The 13,066-nt window shown below is 34.9% G+C and overlaps 1 long non-coding RNA gene across 1 annotated transcript in view; it reads left to right on the plus strand.

Moving 5' to 3' along the window:
• The first annotated feature begins 2,282 nt into the window (after positions 1-2,282).
• LOC144431391 (uncharacterized) overlaps positions 2,283-13,066 on the plus strand; it is a 34,631-nt gene continuing 23,847 nt past the window's right edge. Inside the window, exon 1 of the long non-coding RNA XR_013479967.1 lies at positions 2,283-2,451. This is a non-coding gene — a long non-coding RNA (uncharacterized LOC144431391). The remainder of the gene's footprint in view (positions 2,452-13,066) is intronic.

Genomic DNA, 13,066 nt, shown 5'->3' on the forward strand with positions numbered 1-13,066 from the left:
AACTTGCCAAGACAATCCTAAACTATTGAGGTTCACAAAACGCTCGTGATACATGTAATAGTCAAGGAACGCGCAGTTTGATGGGTTAGTGGAAATGTCCGCCAACCAATCACAACAAATGTATTTGTTGTTGAGAACCAACAAAATTAACGAAAGAGTTAAATGTAATCGCAGACCGGCAAAAAAATGAAATGACTGGAACAGAAAATAATAACATCTATTTGCGTAATATAATTCAATGTCGTGCACTCACTATGCTCCTAGACAAAAGGACAGACTCAAAAACATTTCACATGAAGATAAACTATCAAATAATGTGTGGACCAAAAATTGAAATGGGTGAAACGTAAAATAATATATACCATATATTTGCGTAAAGAAATGTACGTCCATATGCATAAGAAAGGCACACATAAAACAACTCACATAAAAAACATGTAGTGCTCCCGAAGTATGCGAACCAAGACCCTAACCTAGTACACATATTACTTTCCGATGTCCGCCATCTTGGTTCGCATACTTCGGGAGCCCCAAACATGTATATGCCAAACCATGCAATCTGAGCCGAAAAAGCAAAAAGTGTGATAAATCGTCGCCAAGATGTCGCAATATGACGGCGGAAGAGAAATTGCGTAATAAACCAACGCAACCTCGTCTTCGGTAAAGCGATTGAGACGACAGAAAAGGAACGAAACAACAAAATTTCTCGCGGACCGACAAAAAAGCTTCGGGGAACCACTGGTCTAGGGCGGTTTGATTTACGCTTATTCTCAGACATCCCAAGAATAATGTAAATTATTCATCAAGGAAGGGCTTCATATACATAGACAGGTTTGAACAGGTTTATTTGAGCTATTTCCTTAGGGAATATCCTGTTTGCGAGAACACTAATAATCTCTGATAGCAGGCCTTTCGAAAGGAAGGCCCTAAGACCGACACATCTCTGCCTGGATTAATTTGTGACCACATATATGTAGATTTTTATTTCAAGCACCAAAAATTGACTATTTTGGTGCACTTTGCTTAGAGAGAATGAAAACATAATCAATCAGTTATAGTAGCGCAATGTAATATCATAAATATTACCGAATGACATAGTGCGGATCACGAGTGTCACGAGTGTGGCAATAAACGCGGCAACGAATGGAAATAATGTTACTTACTCTTGTAGTTATCAAGATATGAATATAAATTTGACGACAGAAGCATTTTTAAATAAAAAGGTGTAAATTCTTTAACCCATTTTTGTTTCAACTTAAGACCAATAACTTGAACCTGCGTGTCGTCAAATTTGATTGCATATACCCGTTGAGAACCTACATATCTACCAACGACGGCGAGGAGTCCAGCAATCCTCTCGCACATAACCATCCCTGCATGGGATTCGAACCTGCGAACTCACGCAGAGTAATTAGAGGTGCGGTGGCGAGCGTATTCCTAACGCCTAACCCGTTGAGCCACACCGCCGCGCCTTAGATTGTCCCTGTCTCTTAGTGTCTGCTTGTCCAAAGCCGTGTTGGTGGCGAATATCGGCGCAAGGTGTATGGCTATGCCATGTCGGAGAGATTTTCCAGTTTTTCAAAATCAGAGCACGACGAGGTCGCTCTTAGGGTCTTCCGTTAAGAAAGGCTTTCTAGCAAAGATTATCAGTGTGCTCGCAAACAATATTCCCTGTGGAAATAGCTCAAATGAAACCACTCAAGCTTGTCGCTGTAAATTGACCTTCGTGGATGGAAAATTTACATTCGTCTTAGGATGTCTTCATTTTGATATTCATAGAGATCAAGATCTGTAAAATCACTAGTATGAAGTAAATTTCAATTTTAAAGGTTTGTATTAATTAAATATCATATCTATGGGACATTCAGGGATACGTCTATCTATTAGTGAGCATTCAATATAATGTGTTAAAGCTCAGGTATTGAGTACATAAAATAACATGATAGAAATACCTCAATAACGTTAAATATTGTACCTTATTCCCTTTAAACAGTAAGACATACAAAAACGATTATTTCGATTTGTTCATTTCTCAATTGCCTTCAATCTTCGATGGCTCGTAATCTATCATACAGGAATTTCAAAATATTTCGCAATATGGATCACATGGTAAATCCCCCGGTTTTGCTGAACAATATTGACTTCTTCCATACAGGAATTTCAAAATATTTCGCAATATGGATCACATGGTAAATCCCCCGGTTTTGCTGAACAATATTGACTTCTTCCTTTAATTCTTTATATACCTGGACTCGCGCGATATAGCACTTACAAGTGTTGAATGTCTGAACAAAATGAGCAGAACCCTTCGATTGAAAGGCTTTCCTATCGGGAGTAACAAGTTGAAAGTAAAATTATTTCTGGAGAAAGTCGGCGAACGATGCAATGTTCAACTTTCTGATATTTCGGTGTCGCCTTCAAGTACCAAAATAACTTTCAGTACGGAAGAAGGTAGGTTGGTTTCTCTTCGAAGTAGGTCGATCGTCAGATCGTACAGAACATTGTATGAATTTCATACAAATTTCGTTTATTTTGCGGATTTGATAAAAGTGTTTCCGAATTTTTTTTCAAGTTTTTTCGTGTCGTTACCATCTAATATCGAAAATAGAAAACATGATGGTTGATTCAAGTTGAGTTTTTTCACGTCTGTAGAATATAATTAATGGTGTCTTGTGTGCCATCCAAACTTTGACTCCAAGTTAATTCATGATTCACTAGTTTATGTGTATGTATTCAAATATTTATAGAATTACTAGTTGTGTATATGTCAAAAATGCCTCTTATTAGAGAGGCTGACCACTTATTATTAGAGATAGGCCGAGATTCGGATCTGAACTCGGATTCGAGTCGAATCCACGCATTTTTTGAACTCGGATTCGATTTCGAGTCCACATCATTTTTCTCGAGTCTATAATCAATTCTGTTTTCACTAATTTTCGCCTATGTTTGTACTTTTACCTCTATAAATCTCAGTACATACCCTAACTCAGGGGTGCGCAAACTACGGCCGGCAATTCAATATTACCTGCCTGACGCTGCCACAACCAAACTAAAACCAAATTTAGATGCTTTAGCTGAAAAACAGCTCGAAGAATTTGTTGAAATCATGATTAAATTTAGTTTTGGCTCGAGGCCTAATGTTCTCCACTTTTGCTTTTGTAACACTGTTAATATTGTGCATAAAATGTAACTTTTTACTTCACATTTACATGGCCAGTCTAGATGGGCAAAATTTTTGGTCCTCAGTCCAAAAATCTTGCCCACCCCTGCCCTAACTGATTGAAATGCATGCCAGCCACCTTCAAAAACTATATATCCTTTTTGGAATACACGTAAACAATAAAATATGTGTTAGCGCATGGTTTTTAAATCGAGTTTATCAGGGGCAATCTTTTCCCTAAAAAGGGAGCAATGGAAAACATGGATAATTTAAGAATTTTTACATGCACTACTAAATTGCAAGCAGATGTCCCACATTTTTACCACATACGAGTGGTATCTGCCAATTGTGCACGCGACATAGTAAAAAGTATTTATCATGAAATTATGTAGAAGCATGGTAGTCAAAAGATTTTTATTTTCCATGTTGACATATAAGAATTTCGAAATAGTCGCCTAGAATTAACGATGGGTGGTAAGCTGGAAATGCAGTTCGCAACCAAGGTGCACATTGACCCACGTTTACGTTTGTAATATGGCCGTCAAATAAGAGGAAAAATATATTTTTAAAATGATTCAACAGCTACTTGCGGAACCATCAGGCAAAAAATATGAGCTACAGCGTATGTCTGCAAGCGCACGTTGCTGTAGCATGGTCAAACACGTGTTTTTCTGCTTTCCCATTATTACGTCACGGACTCGGCGGATTCCTTTCGAGTCCTTGACCTTTTACTCGGATTCGTCGAATCTCTGTAATGTCGGACTCGTCCCATCCCTACTTATTATGGCCATAATAGCTCTGCTATGTGTCCAAATTCTTATTTATATAGGATAGCAAATTGTTCTTTTGCCAAAACTGCTTGCTATTCAAGAGGCTGGTATATGGTACATGTGTCAAAAATCATATTTATATATGATTACTACTTGCTCATCAAAATTCTACACTATTTGATAGGCTGACACCTAGCTACTTTATATTACAATTTATGTATATAAATTTATATTCGAGTATTAGCTGTTTGTTTGCAAAAAAGGAATCTTTTAAAATAAATTTTTTACTTTTGTATTACTTTGTACGTGCAAATCAACTCATCAATTCCGCAATTATTTTGCTTTTGGTTATTGCAACTGTGCTTTACCATGCAATTTATAGTTTAAGTGTGGCTTCCAGGGAATCTAAAACAATTTTGAAGCATAGATTTTGCCTGAGATTACATGAAAATAAGTACCATAAATAGACCACTGTGAAGCTAGTAGCAAACTTTCTTCTAATTTTGCGCAGCGGTGCGTATAATCTCGTTTTTGTGCTCATTGAAGGGTGATATGATAGTTTTGTGCTTATTGAAGGGTGATGGCGTAAAACATGGGCGAGTCCTAAATTCCACACAGAGAACAATGATTAAGTTTATAGACAGGCTGTGGAAGAAATACATCACGATAAGCAGTAAATTCAAATATATTTGACGGCAACTTAGGATACAGAGTGGAGAGCATCCTGGCGGTTTGATCGCCTATGCAGTTTCATTTGTCATAGTACGTTGTCGAAATTAAATATACTCGGCTGATAAAATTGACCAGAACAAATATGTTGACAAAAAATGTTAGATTACGTATTCATATAAGCTTGAAAATATAACGAAACGAGTGTTCCATGTCACCTGCATAGGTTTCGGTAATACTTTATGCTAATTAAAAGCTAAGTTATGTTCAATTTATGTGAGATTTCTTGTAAATAGTTCTCATGCCTGCAAACATTTATACAGAGGTGCAAGATGGTACGCGAACTAAGAGAAATAAGCAATATCAACCGAGCCATTGAGTTGAGGTCCAAATCGTCTGACCAACTCGATTTACATTATTAAACACTGTGATACCGATGAAAATTTCTATGATGCCCATTCCGTGATGCTTTATGCGCGCTGCTTATTTTGCTAAAGTGTTAATTCAACCAAAAAAACCAGCCTAGTAATTAAACATTTCGTAGCCGTATAAGTGTTTTACATCGTTTCAAACTGTGTATTGTATTACGTAACAAACGTTAAACTTCATTATAATATGTCTTAGTAATTTAAGAAGTTTCACATGCATTTTGTAGTATATATCAAATTCTTCAACACATGCAATAAACAGAACGTAAAAATTGTTTTGTTTCAATATGTCTCACTGGCGCTGAAATCAGAAGTCAGGCTATTAAATGTCGTATATTATCGTTATATCGTAATTTGGATATTTTGAAGATCAGCATAACGTCTCTTCTATATTAGTGGCGCGAAATATTAATTTTTTATTCAAGAGATGACAAATTGTCAGAACTATGTGAAATCGTGTCATTAATACACGATAATTTTATAAAAATGGTACAAACAAAATTAAAAAATTGTGCATTTTACAAAAGTCAAAAAAGCTAATTTTGGCAACTTTCAAATCCCAGCAGCACACTCTCCCACAAGAGGCATCCGATTTGATTATTTATTATTAAATATGTTCATCTGAAGTTTTTCACACAATTCGAACCTAAGCTTTGTTTTTTTTAGAATCTAGGGTATTCTCGAAGGGAAAATGGCCTTATTTGGAAAAATTACGTATAGCGAAAAAAGCTAATTTAGTCAATTTTAAAGCCCAGCAGCAAACCCTTTTGCACAAGAGGCATTCGATTTGATTATTTTATGCCACTGAATTGACTAGTGTTTTGTCTAGTTGAGGCAACTAGCAAAATTGAAAGATGTGTAGGCAGTCTGAATATTTATCTGGCTGTTCATCTTTTTAGTCGGAAATATATGCCAACAAAATAAACTTCATAGAAATCTGAAAATCGAATAAGGAATCTATTAGCCTAGGTTGGCTATGCCTGATAACTAAATAATAATGTTATGGCCGAAAAATTCAATTTCCGCCGTGTGTTTTTTTTTTTTTTGTAACCAGCCTAAACAGTATTACAAAAAATGCTGCCTATATGTCAGAAAATTGAGTAATTCCCTCCTGTATCTCAAATTTGGTACAATTCGGTAATCAATCAATTTGCGGTTACGTGTAAGTTATTTTGTAAACATGAGTTTAAAAATAAAGCTGACCAATTCAAACATATTTTTGACTGGGTGTGGGATTGAAAATACCACCATGCTTGCTTGATATGTCTGCTTGTTGTGTCGGAGAAAATTTAATACGGCAGTTTCTCTTTTTGATACTTTCTCCGTTATGAAAAGTTTGAAATCTTACACTAAATGTAGATATAGTAAGATTTTTTGTGGTTTTTGCATGCTTTAGCTTAAAAAGGTCAAATAATGATCAATGTATTTGACAATAAAAGTGTTTGTTTTGTATTGCACTGTTCCCATATTCTTGGCACTATTGTGGCCCGCAAACAATACAAAAATAATAGTGTGGCCCGCGAGGTCGACAACCTTGGACCACCCTGATCTAGGGTATTCTCATAGCGAAAATGGCCTTATTTGGAAAAAATTAAGTGTATCGAAAGAATTTAATCTATTCAATCAATTTTTAAGATTAAGCAGTAAACATGAAATTTCACACTTTTCAAATCCCCAAACTATGTCAACGAGAGTAAGGCATAATTGTTTAATATTAATAATGTATAATATATACATAACTTTCATAATGATTGAATTGCTGGCAAAAATTGGTCCTATGTGTAATCAATTGATTTAAATACCCTATTCGAAGTTCAATAGATTAAATCAGGGGTCGGCAATTTACGGCTCGCGTAGTAATATAATCCATACCGCGACATTTAACTGAATATCGCCTTATATCGGAATATCTTGCCCGTGGAATATATATATATATCATATACTCATACTCATTTATATTTAACTGGCGTTTGTATAGGTCTAAATTACAGTATTTATAGCTTATCTACCAACACACGATGTGTATTACTCGACAAGATTAAAACTCTCTGTGACTTTCTAAGAAGACAACCCGTGTCATTGAATATAATATACTAATGTATCGGTAATGAATATAGAAATGAATATTACACAATACAATTCCCGCATTTGCAAAACCTGATCCAGTATTTTGGCATAGATTGCTGATGTACAAAAAATTACGTAAGATCAAAGTCACATTAGAATTAAATTCTGAGGAGTGAATAACCGTATCTAACACATCTTTTACCACGTTTTGAATCAGATAAATCAAATAAGAAATAAGGGACTACATTTAGCCGATATTGATACGAATGCCGCCGATATTGCCGGTACCGACATAACGATACATCTAAATATAGTTCAAAATTACCTTTTTCTGCTATACGTGATTTTTCCGATCAAGTTCCTTTTTGGTTTCGAGAATACCTTAGGAGGCTTAGATTCTAAAATGAAAAAGGCTTCAGATAAACCTCTTCAACATGAAATACTCAAATCAAATGAATCTTGTGCGGAAGGGTGTGCTGCTAGACTTTAAAATTTGGCTAAATCAGCTTTTTTCGCTATAAGTAGTTTTTTAAAAATAGACTTTTTTCACTTCGAGAATACCCTAGATTCTAATAAAAACAACGCTTAGGTTCGAGTTGTGTGAAAAACTTTATATAAACTTTTATAATAATAAATAATCAAATCGGATGTCTCTTGGGCGGTAGGATGTGCTGCTAGGCTTTGAAATTTGGCTAAATCAGCTTTTTTCGCTATACGTAATTTTTCTAAAAAAGGCCATTTTGGCTTCGGGAATACCCTAGATTCTAAAAAAAACAAGGCTTAGATTCGAATTGTGTGAAAAAACTTCAGATAAACATCTTTAATAATAAATAATCAAATCGGATGCCTCTTGTGCGGAAGGGTGTGCTACTAGGCTTTAAAATTTGGCTAAATCAGCTCTTTTCACTATAAGTAATTTTTTCAAATAAGGCCATTTTCGCTTCGAGAATACCCTAGATTCTAAAAAAAAACAAGACTTAGGTTCGAATTCTGTAGAAAACTTCAGATAAACATCTTTAATAATAAATAATCAAATCGGATGCCTCTTGGGCGGTAGGATGTGCTGCTAGGCTTTGAAATTTGGCTAAATCAGCTGTTTTCGCTATAAGTAATTTTTCTAAAAAAGGCCATTTTGGCTTCGGGATTACCCTAGATTCTAAAAAAAACAAGGCTTAGGTTCGAATTGTGTGGAAAACTTCAGATAAACATCTTTAATAATAAATAATCAAATCGGATGCCTCTTGGGCGGAAGGGTGAGCTGCTAGGCTTTAAAATTTGGCTAAATCAGTTCTTTTCACTATAAGTAATTTTTTCAAATACGGCCATTTTCGCTTCGAGAATACCCTAGATTCTAAAAAAAAACAAGACTTAGGTTCAAATTCTGTAGAAAACTTCAGATAAACATCTTTAATAATAAATAATCAAATCGGATGCCTCTTGGGCGGAAGGATGTGCTGCTAGGCTTTGAAATTTGGCTAAATCAGCTTTTTTTGCTATACGTAATTTTTTTAAATAAGGCCATTTTCGCTTCGAGAATACCCTAGATTCTAAAAAAACAAGACTTAGGTTCAAATTCTGTGGAAAACTTCAGATAAACATCTTTAATAATAAATAATCAAATCGGATGTCTCTTGGGCGGTAGGATGTGCTGCTAGGCTTTGAAATTTGGCTAAATCAGCTTTTTTCGCTATACGTAATTTTTCTAAAAAAGGCCATTTTGGCTTCGGGAATACCCTAGATTCTAAAAAAAACAAGGCTTAGATTCGAATTGTGTGAAAAAACTTCAGATAAACATCTTTAATAATAAATAATCAAATCGGATGCCTCTTGTGCGGAAGGGTGTGCTACTAGGCTTTAAAATTTGGCTAAATCAGCTCTTTTCACTATAAGTAATTTTTTCAAATAAGGCCATTTTCGCTTCGAGAATACCCTAGATTCTAAAAAAAACAAGACTTAGGTTCGAATTCTGTAGAAAACTTCAGATAAACATCTTTAATAATAAATAATCAAATCGGATGCCTCTTGGGCGGTAGGATGTGCTGCTAGGCTTTGAAATTTGGCTAAATCAGCTGTTTTCGCTATAAGTAATTTTTCTAAAAAAGGCCATTTTGGCTTCGGGAATACCCTAGATTCTAAAAAAAACAAGGCTTAGGTTCGAATTGTGTGAAAAACTTCAGATAAACATCTTTAATAATAAATAATCAAATCGGATGCCTCTTGGGCGGAAGGGTGAGCTGCTAGGCTTTAAAATTTGGCTAAATCAGTTCTTTTCACTATAAGTAATTTTTTCAAATACGGCCATTTTCGCTTCGAGAATACCCTAGATTCTAAAAAAAACAAGACTTAGGTTCAAATTCTGTGGAAAACTTCAGATAAACATCTTTAATAATAAATAATCAAATCGGATGCCTCTTGGGCGGAAGGATGTGCTGCTAGGCTTTGAAATTTGGCTAAATCAGCTTTTTTTGCTATACGTAATTTTTTTAAATAAGGCCATTTTCGCTTCGAGAATACCCTAGATTCTAAAAAAACAAGACTTAGGTTCAAATTCTGTGGAAAACTTCAGATAAACATCTTTAATAATAAATAATCAAATCGGATGTCTCTTGGGCGGTAGGATGTGCTGCTAGGCTTTGAAATTTGGCTAAATCAGCTTTTTTCGCTATACGTAATTTTTCTAAAAAAGGCCATTTTGGCTTCGGGAATACCCTAGATTCTAAAAAAAACAAGGCTTAGATTCGAATTGTGTGAAAAAACTTCAGATAAACATCTTTAATAATAAATAATCAAATCGGATGCCTCTTGTGCGGAAGGGTGTGCTACTAGGCTTTAAAATTTGGCTAAATCAGCTCTTTTCACTATAAGTAATTTTTTCAAATAAGGCCATTTTCGCTTCGAGAATACCCTAGATTCTAAAAAAAACAAGACTTAGGTTCGAATTCTGTAGAAAACTTCAGATAAACATCTTTAATAATAAATAATCAAATCGGATGCCTCTTGGGCGGTAGGATGTGCTGCTAGGCTTTGAAATTTGGCTAAATCAGCTGTTTTCGCTATAAGTAATTTTTCTAAAAAAGGCCATTTTGGCTTCGGGAATACCCTAGATTCTAAAAAAAACAAGACTTAGGTTCGAATTCTGTAGAAAACTTCAGATAAACATCTTTAATAATAAATAATCAAATCGGATGCCTCTTGGGCGGAAGGGTGAGCTGCTAGGCTTTAAAATTTGGCTAAATCAGTTCTTTTCACTATAAGTAATTTTTTCAAATACGGCCATTTTCGCTTCGAGAATACCCTAGATTCTAAAAAAAACATGACTTAGGTTCAAATTCTGTGGAAAACTTCAGATAAACATCTTTAATAATAAATAATCAAATCGAATGCCTCTTGGGCGGAAGGATGTGCTGCTAGGCTTTGAAATTTGGCTAAATCAGCTTTTTTTGCTATACGTAATTTTTTTAAATAAGGCCATTTTCGCTTCGAGAATACCCTAGATTCTAAAAAAACAAGACTTAGGTTCAAATTCTGTGGAAAACTTCAGATAAACATCTTTAATAATAAATAATCAAATCGGATGCCTCTTGGGCGCAAGGGTGTGCTACTAGGCTTTAAAATTTGGCTAAATCAGTTCTTTTCACTATAAGTAATTTTTTCAAATAAGGCCATTTTCGCTTCGAGAATACCCTACATTGTAAAAAAAAACAAGACTTAGGTTCGAATTCTGTGGAAAACTTCAGATAAACATCTTTAATAATAAATAATCAAATCGGATGCTTCTTGGGCGGATGGATGTGCTGCTAGGCTTTGAAATTTGGGTAAATCAGCATTTTTCGCTATACGTAGTTTTTCTAAATAAGGCCATTTTCGCTTCGAGAATACCCTAGATTCTAAAAAAATAAGGCTTAGATTCGAATTGTGTGAAAAATTCCAGATAAACATCTTTAATAATAAATAATCAAATCTTTAATTCAGGAATTGCTCATCTGCTATTTCGAAGGAAGTAATATAAAATTCGTGTCATTCTTATTGTATTTTTCATTGTTTATCGAGTAATTTATTGTTAGTTTTTGCTTTGATGTTAATTTATCATAAATGATTAGTATCTTTCCATTGATAGTATGCTAATCTCGTTTTTCTTCACTTTTTCGGATGTAGATTATGACACGCCACCATTTCTACTGTCAGTATTCACCTTTCCGCTTCGCCGCCCACAAAGGTCAAATTGCTGCTAGCTTCACAGTGGTCGGTCTTACATCGCGGTCGCAAACTGACACTAGTGCAATCCAATATTAAAATCATATTAGTGTTGGCTAATAATAAGTGAAGTACCATATACATATTTACAATGTTTTAGGAATATTTTGCTGTCCCTTGTAATGTTTTTAATCAAACTAGCGAATCAGCATTTTCACATTCCTGGTTTATACTGTGAATTGACAAGATGAACCCTTGTTTAAATAACATTTTATTCCTTTATTTATGTAAGAAATGAAAGACTTTCCTATTTGATGTCGGTTCACACGCAACACAAACAGAATGTTGTGGTTCATAGCCATTGTTGTGACGATCGTCCTTTTTACGATATAATCTAGTTCTCAAAAAACACAATTTGAACCTCTTGTTTGTCGTTATTTGATTGTCTATGTTATACAGTCTTTTGTGAGGAGCTTGACATATTTTTTAACACTTCACTCTGTTAATATTATCATGTGGTGTACATCAATGTCATACAATACTAACGTCGATCGTCACCTTAGTTCATAAAAGGGCTGATTTGTTGGTTTTACAATCTATAATTCTATTGTTATTTATTTGAAGTATTTAATTCTCGTTAATACTTCATTGGGTGACTGCGTGGAGTGGCAAACTTTTCTACTGCCCGTTGCGAGTTTCCTATAATGATGCCGCTTATACCTAACTTCAAAAATAATTCGGGTGATAAACAAATTATAGATGTTGGTATACATACGAATAAATGAATTGAAGGCCAAGTAAGAGTGGAATGTTTTTATTATTCATATATTCAATCAGGTGTGTGCAACCTGCGGCCCTCGGGCCAAATGTGTCTTACAAGAAAAAATTGTGCGCTCGCGAAACGAGTTTTTGATTAAGTTTTATCTGGGACCTATGAGTAATTCCAATTATTTTGCAAAGCCTATACCTCCAATTTATCATCTATGCCTATGAAGCTATGTTGAAACCTTGTGTATATTGAGTTTAGGTATCGAAAACGTAAACTATATTTACCCTAAGTAGTGTGTGTATGATGTGCAAAGTAAGTACCGTACGCGTAGAGCCGTAGACATTCGCTCTGTACATATTATTGAGCCCCGATTCATTCGCAGAAACTGAACCTGTACAATGTATTAGTGACAGAAGTATTTGAGCGTCCTTCTACATGTTCATTCTGAACTAAGCTCTGCACAAGCAACTACACCAAATTACAGGAGTTTTCACACGAGTAATCGCTGCGAAATAGGATTGTATAGAAATACTAAAATAATGCTACATAAAAAACCTACTGAAAGATAGGGCGGGGTTCATACAAATATTTGCTGTGAAACTAAACTCTGCAAAGAATCATTAAAAAGTAAATTATTGTTTATCCCCCCCCCCCCCCCCTCTCTCTTCAACAGGTTTTATAGAGGGAACTTTGAGAAAAGTAGTTGGTTCATTAGCAGTAAATTACATTACTGGTGAATATATCGTTATTTGCCAGAAACGGAGTGAAGTTGATTCAACCAAATACTTCTTCGTCGATCCCTGGGCAATAATTGGTTCAGATAAACACAATTTTAGTAGTTTATAGTATTATTTTACGGATTATAATTAGAGGAGAATGTGTAGATTACTATATCAGTTGTGATTACAGTGCCTACGCAGGTCCAGCATATGTAAGAGTGAACGATGAACAAATTGACAACTCTGTTTCTCATTACGTTCCTGATTGACAAATCCGTTTCTTATTACAT

Source organism: Styela clava, chromosome 13 (genome assembly GCF_964204865.1).
Source record: "Styela clava chromosome 13, kaStyClav1.hap1.2, whole genome shotgun sequence".
Taxonomy (NCBI): Eukaryota; Metazoa; Chordata; class Ascidiacea; order Stolidobranchia; family Styelidae; genus Styela; species Styela clava.